The following is a 7,410-nucleotide window of genomic DNA, read 5'->3' on the forward strand; positions in this document are numbered from 1 at the left end:
CTGCTTAACAGATGCGGTCCAGTTTCAAAAAACAAATGGACTCAAAAAGATTCTGAATAGTTATTTGCATTCACTAGGCAGGACCCTCCTTCTGTAAAAAGATTTTAGTTCACATTACTTCTATAGATTTTATAAATATACTTCTATAGATCTTCTAATAGATTTTTGTTTACATGATGACCACAGTAAGCACGAAAGGACAAAGCTCCAAATTAAGAAACTATAGATTTCATTCAATACACATATGTAACCAGGTTAAAAAAGCTGACCTGTTAATCACAGGAGTGGTTAGTTGTGCCCCTGTCTGTTTGCATTGCACATATTGTGTCTATTAGTGGGGTTTTCATTTAGTAAGAAAATGTAACGCTGGCCCTTTAAGAAACACAAGCGTGCAATTACCTGAAAGTGTCGTTGCAATTACCTGCAAGCAGTGCGATCTCATACCACGGTGTTCGTTGGTGCATTGGAGCAAAATTTACGCCAAAGTTTAGTGAAAAGTAAACTAGCATGAGCTGTGCATGCATGATAAAGGTAAATAAGAGCTCCTTAGTGTTTTGCTGGTCAGTGTGGCCGTGTGTCGCGTTGATTTCAGGGGATTTAACCGGGACACATTAGTGTGGGTGAACCAAATCAACGCCGTCGCGTAAAGCGTAAGTGCTTGGACATAATCCACTTTATATACTGAGTATGTTGTGTGTATCTCTATGTGAAACAGCATGATTAAAATATAGTTATTTTATTTATTCAAGAGGGGAGAAAACTGCTCCATAGGCCATCCGTGTGCTTCCGGTGTGAGTGTGAAGCATCAGAGTGAGTGTTATTTCGTGTTACTGTTCCAAAAGTGAGTTATCGTGATACACGTGTGTTTTGTTATAGAGTACAGGAAGATAGAGGATTTCTTTATGTTGTGTGTTCCCAATGTTAATGTGAACCTCTATTATATGCAGAGAAGAAACACAAGCTCCTCATATGCAGTGTTAATTTGTGATGTACTAGAGTGGTGATAAGCAGTAAGTTTGAATCAGTTATTTTGTTTTATTTGAAATGAGACAGTATGTCTATGGATGATGTTATATGTCATGTTTGTGCTGACAAGGTTATATTTATTTTTGTGTTTGCTTATAGAATGAGAGGCTGCTACCGTTGTCTATGTAATGCATTTATTTAGAGATAAATTATCATTTTGTTTTGAGGGACAAACTTTACTAATGTCAACAACTGTACATGAGTTTTAAGTTTCTTTCTGATTCCCCGAATTTGCACAATTAACGCTGCTCTATTTAAAGTGCAGTCTGGAATAAAAGATCCCATCTAAATTATTTATCCTGTGTCTGGCGTTTTCACTAAAATCACATCCCAGGCTACAGAGATTCTTGGTACCAGGAGTGGGGCTTCCAGTGCTTAATATCGGGGTGACAGTGGTAGAGTAGGAGAAACATAGACAACGGTAGTGGTGAGAAGGACTGCGGTACCAGTGCCAAGGAGGTTAACTACGGCAGGTGTGACAGTTCTGGAGAGCTCGCTGAGAAGCAAGGGACAAGCTTGGGACAACGCAGGAGGGTATTTACTTCAGCACTGAGACCCTTGGCAAAGGAGACTGCACGGAGTCACCCTTCAGATTGGACTGCAGTGACTGTGACTGTTCTGTGACGGTTTGCCATTCGAGGTATAGTACATAGAAACATGGACCAGGATGGCAATGTGATGGCTCCTCAGGCTGGGCCCACCCAGAATGTGGATGATGCTGGGACAGCTGGTCATGCTGAGGAAGGTAATCCAGTGGCACAGCTGCAGTCACAAATTCTGGAGCTGGGTCGAAGACATGATCAAGTAATGTCAGCTCTCGCTAATATGAGTAACGTTAGCACCAGATCATATGTTTATATTCCAAGAGAGCGTCAAATTGTGCCCTTTAGTGGTGATTATGTTAAAGATGGTCAGTCTGTAGATGAGTTCATTGATGAGGTTGAGCGTATAATTCGGGTCAGGGGTTTAAACGCTGATGACCAAGTTGACTTCATATTGTCCCATTTAAGAGGCTCAGCCTTAGATGAAGTCAAGCTGCGTATGGGGAATGAGGCTAGGCAACCAAGTGATTTGTTTTCGTATCTGCGGGGGGCCTTTAGAGAGAAACGTACTACGCCGCAGTTATTGCATGCTTTTTATGCGCGCAGACAGTTAGAGGGAGAAGACTTTCGTGACTTTTCCCATGCTCTCTCTCAGCTACTTAATTCTGCCCTCCAACAGTCCCCTAACGCTGTCTCTGATCCCCAGCTCACTTTAAGAGATCAATTCATTGAAGGGGTAAGAGAACCATCCCTCCGTAGAGAGCTGCGCAGACTGGTCAGGGAAAAGCCTCAGTCTACCCTCTTCGAGGTTCGCGAAGAAGCCATGATGTGGGTTGTGGAGGACAGACCCCGTAGTACTAATGTGGCCAGGAGTAGACCTATTGTGAGTGCATGTTCTGGGGAGATGTCAGAACGTTCATCTTCAGTCAGTGAAGCACAAAGTGACATAGCTGTGGCCTTGCAGGAGGTAGTAAAAATAATCACTCAGCAGGGTAAAGCTATTGGGGAACTCACTAGTGCAGTCCGTGAACTGACTGTACAAAAAGGTGCGTCAAGTGGTAATCAGGGTGGAAAACCCAGAGTTAAGCCCAAATATACTGATGACGGCCAGCCCATCTGCCTAAAGTGTGAAGGGGTGGGACATATAGCTAGACAGTGTCCCTTATCACGTAGTTCCAAAAGCCAGTCCACTGCCACTACAAGTTCTGTGGTGCAGGGAAACGGAGTCCCTCCATTGCTGTGAGCCGAGCAATGCGAGGAACACCAGAAGGCTCCGGATGTAGTACACTAACAAAAGAGCGTTTCTTGGAGCGCGCAGTTGGCCAGTGCCCTGAAGTTTATGTTCACATTGGTGGGGTCCCAGTTAGATGTCTGCTAGACACAGGAAGTAATGTGAGTACCCTAACCGAAAGTTTCTTTAAAGAAAACCTCCACGGAGAAGATAAGGACCTTCACTGCACCTCCAAATGGCTAAGAATCACCGCAGCCAACAAGCTACCCCTGCCATACTTGGGGTATGTTGAATTGGACATTCAAGTGATGAAGCTAACTATACCCGAGTGTGGGTTTCTGATAGTTCGAGACGGGGATTCTGCAGATTCAGATTCAGCTCCCCCGGGTATTATAGGCATGAATATTATCCAGAGATGCAGACAGTTTGCATTGACTGAGTTCCACACCACTTTGGGAGGGAAGCTGGACTCTGGGTGGCGGGAAGCTTTCACTCGTGTGCAGGAAGTTGAACTAGTGAAAATGATGTCGGCGGCCAGAGTTAGTGGCAAGGGCAAAACCCATGTACCAGCATCCTCTGTAGCTACAGTTTATGCCAGAGTAAGCAAGAGGGTCCCTGACACCAGTGGTTGGCTACTGCTAGAACCCGGGAGCATACCATTGCCAGGTGGATTGATCCCCATGCCCACCTTAGTGTCACCCCGAAGTCAACTGTTTCCTGTCCAAGTGGTCAACCTTTCCCAAAGTGATGTTTGGCTACCCCCTAAAGTTCGCCTTGGGATACTTACCCCCTGCCAGTGCATTGAGGGTGCTGCTTGTGAAGTCAGATTCCAGCGCATCTCGGCTGACCACGAAGAAGTGAGCGTGAATCAGAGGGATAAACCTGAGCCGGATAATGACCTAAGTAGTCTGTTAAGTAGATTGCAGATAGGAGGTACCCCAGAAGAACAAGCAAGGCTCTGTGTACTACTCACAAAGTATGCAGATGTATTTGCAGTCTGTGATGAAGACTTGGGATACACAGAGCGGGTGAAACATGAGATCAACTTGACAGATGATACTCCCGTTTCTCAACCATATCGCAGGATACCACCGACTCAGTTTGAAGAGGTCAAAGAGCATATCTCAGGGTTACTCCGGAAGGGTGTCATACAGAACAGCTCGAGTTCCTACGCTTCACCCATCGTTTTGGTGCGCAAGGCTGATTCAAGTCTAAGGCTGTGTGTGGATTATAGGAGGTTGAACGCAAAGACTAAACGTGATGCATTCCCCTTGCCTCGCATCGATGAAAGCTTGGATGCATTAGGTGGAGCGCAAGTCTTCTCAGTAATCGACCTGGCGAGCGGTTACCATCAAGTTGCAGTCCATGAAAAGGACAGACATAAGACTGCCTTCACCACCCCATTTGGCCTCTATGAATACCGAAGGATGCCGTTCGGATTGTGCAATGCACCTGCAACGTTTCAGCGGCTCATGCAAGCCATCATGTGTGACTTAGTGTTCCAAATTGTGCTCATCTATTTGGATGACGTGTTGGTGTACTCAGCCACCTTCCACGAACATCTGGTGAGACTTGAAACAGTGTTTAAAAGGCTGAGGGAAACTGGGCTAAAGATTAAAATAGAAAAGTGTCATTTTCTGAAGCCAGAAGTGAGATTCCTTGGCCATCAAGTCTCATCCCAAGGCGTGAGTACAGACCCTGACAAGATAAGTGCTGTACAGCAGTGGCCAGTTCCCAGCACTCTCAAGGAACTTAGATCATTCCTAGGGTTCTGCAGCTATTACAGGAGATTCATAGAACGCTTCTCCCAGATAGCCGGGCCGTTACATGATGTAGTGAATATGTGCATTAGAGCGACAAGTTCTATTAAGGCAGCTCAGCTGTATAAGAGCTCTTGGACTTCTCAATGTCAAACAGCCTTCGAATGTCTCAAAGACAGACTTACCAGTGCCCCAACGCTGGGATATGCTGATTTCACACTCCCCTTTGTGCTTGAGACTGATGCGAGCAACCTTGGTTTGGGGGCAGTCTTATACCAGCATCAAGAGGGTAAGAAGATGGTGATCGCTTATGCCAGTAGGAGGTTGAGAGGGGCTGAAAGAAATGATCAAAACTACAGCAGCATGAAGCTGGAACTGTTAGCACTTAAGTGGGCGGTCACTGAAAAGTTCAGAAGTTATCTGCTGGGGTCCAAATTCACAATAATAACGGACAATAACCCCCTCTGTCATCTCACAACTGCTAAATTAGGGGCCATCGAACAGCGTTGGGCTGCTCAGCTCGCAATCTTTGATTTTGAAGTTAAGTACCGCCCTGGACGATGCAACACTGCTGCTGATGCCCTTTCCAGGAGACCAGGCTCCGATAAATCAGATCTTGAAAGTGAGGACATAGAGTATGATGGCTGTATAGCGATCTGTAACTTGCTCAGGAGAGGAACCGCCTTGGAACCAGACCTGTTGGCAGCAGGAGTTGAGTACAGCCGGGTCAGGCAGTTACAAGCATCCCTGGCAGAAGATGATGATGAGCAAAATAATACTCCCACGTTGCCAGGGTATTCAAAAGTGGAACTCCATCAGTTTCAGGAGTCTGACCCAACCATTGGTGTGTTTAAGAAGTTCTGGAGCCAGAAAAGAAAACCTACAAAGCAGGAGAGGTCGAGTTTGTCCAGATCCGTGTGCTCCCTGTTGAAGCAGTGGTCGAAGATCAGAGAAAAAGATGGTCTCTTATATCGTCTAATCAATGATGCCCACATTGGAGAATGTCACCAGTTGTTATTGCCCTCCTGCCTAACAGAGCCAGTCCTGAAGACTGTTCATGACCAGATGGGTCATCAGGGTATTGAGAGGACCTTAGCCCTGTTGAAACAGAGATGTTTCTGGGGAGGAATGTATGAGGATGTAGAACGGTGGGTGAAGCAATGTCAGCGCTGTGTGTTAGCAAAGATGCCTCAGCCCAAGATTAAGGCACCTTGGACCTCATTTCTAGCCTCGCGGCCACTGGAGGTTGTAGCAGTTGACTTCACGACTCTTGAACCAGCCACGAGTGGGCATGAGAATGTACTAGTAGTCACAGATGTGTTTACTAAGTTCAGTCAAGCATTTCCCACCCGTGACCAGAAGGCTGAGACCACTGCGAAGATTCTTCTCAAAGAATGGTTCTTGAAATATGGAGTGCCACAACGCTTGCACTCTGATCAGGGCAGAAATTTTGAAAGCGTTTTGATTGCAGAGCTCTGTAAGTTGTACGGGGTCAAGAAAACGCGCACAACACCGCATCACCCCCAGGGCAATCCTCAATGTGAGAGGTTTAATAGAACCCTTCACGACCTCTTGAAGTCCCTCCCGCCTGAAAAAAAACGTAGGTGGCCGGAATATTTGTCTGAGCTAGTCTATGCTTACAATGTGACACCACACTCATCCACAGGGTACTCGCCATACTATATGTTGTTTGGGGTCCAGCCACATCTGCCCGTTGATGCATTGCTGGGCCAGGAGCCCGAAACAGATGACAAACCTGACTGGCTAAAAGTACACCAGGAGCGTCTCAGAGATGCTCATATTCGAGCAAAGGAATATGCAGAAAGGAAGGCTGCGGAAAGAGCAAGGCAGCATGCAGAGGAGGTATATTGCCCAGCTGTAGAGATTGGACAACATGTGTACCTGCGACACAGACCACCTGGCCGAAACAAAATTCAAGACGCATGGTCTTCCACCGTGTACAAAGTAGTAGATGTTCAGGGGACCACATACACTGTGGATCCTGTCGGGGGAGGAGCGGTAAAAAGAGTACACAGATCCAACCTTAGGCCCTGCAATAGCTCAGTTCCAGTGCCCATGCCAAGACGTCAGAAACCCCCTGCAAAAGATATACCTACATCAGCTCTGGAGGCAGTAATGCCCTCACAAGGGGCAGAGTGTGTTCTGGTGGAGGAAGTGCTATGTCCTAGGGAGGAAATGGGAGTAGCTTCAGCCTCTAAAGATTCAGAACCACAAGTTCCTGAGCTTGGAGACTGTTCCTATTATCAAGCAGAACAATCTGAAACGACTGGTAACCGGTCAGAACCAGAGAGCTGTGAACTACCTGAGAATACCCTGGAAGAGACTCCAGTATCGGTTGAGCAAGAAATAGGAAGTGTCCACTTACCTGCCGAGCATCTAGTCATGAGACCCATGCCGACTCCTAGAAAGAAAAGGGAAGAGTGTGCTAAGCTAGAGGTGCCCTGTCCCTCAGTGCGTAGAACGCAGAGGACTACTGCAGGTGTACATACTAACCCTCACCGATTACCCCAGTCTGCGTGCAATGCAGTGTCCTTCAGTCCTGATATCCTTTCCCAAGTGCTAGCTGGTATGGTCCTCTATACCACAGGGCAGCTTCAAAGAGGACAAGCTGATTAGAGGTTGTAGTCACCGAGGACGATGACTATCAGCAGGGGAGAGTGTAACCAGGTTAAAAAAGCTGACCTGTTAATCACAGGAGTGGTTAGTTGTGCCCCTGTCTGTTTGCATTGCACATATTGTGTCTATTAGTGGGGTTTTCATTTAGTAAGAAAATGTAACGCTGGCCCTTTAAGAAACACAAGCGTGCAATTACCTGAAAGTGTCGTTGCAA

General features: G+C 46.5%; 1 long non-coding RNA gene across 1 annotated transcript; it reads left to right on the forward strand.

The window, feature by feature from the left end:
• Positions 1 to 256: 256 nt before the first annotated feature.
• Positions 257 to 1,319, forward strand: LOC128515300 (uncharacterized). Its single transcript, XR_008356606.1, has 2 exons — positions 257 to 650; positions 750 to 1,319. It is a non-coding gene; the product is annotated as an uncharacterized LOC128515300 (long non-coding RNA).
• The last annotated feature ends 6,091 nt before the right edge of the window (positions 1,320 to 7,410 follow it).

This window comes from Clarias gariepinus, chromosome 27 (assembly GCF_024256425.1).
Source record: "Clarias gariepinus isolate MV-2021 ecotype Netherlands chromosome 27, CGAR_prim_01v2, whole genome shotgun sequence".
Classification (NCBI taxonomy): domain Eukaryota; kingdom Metazoa; phylum Chordata; class Actinopteri; order Siluriformes; family Clariidae; genus Clarias; species Clarias gariepinus.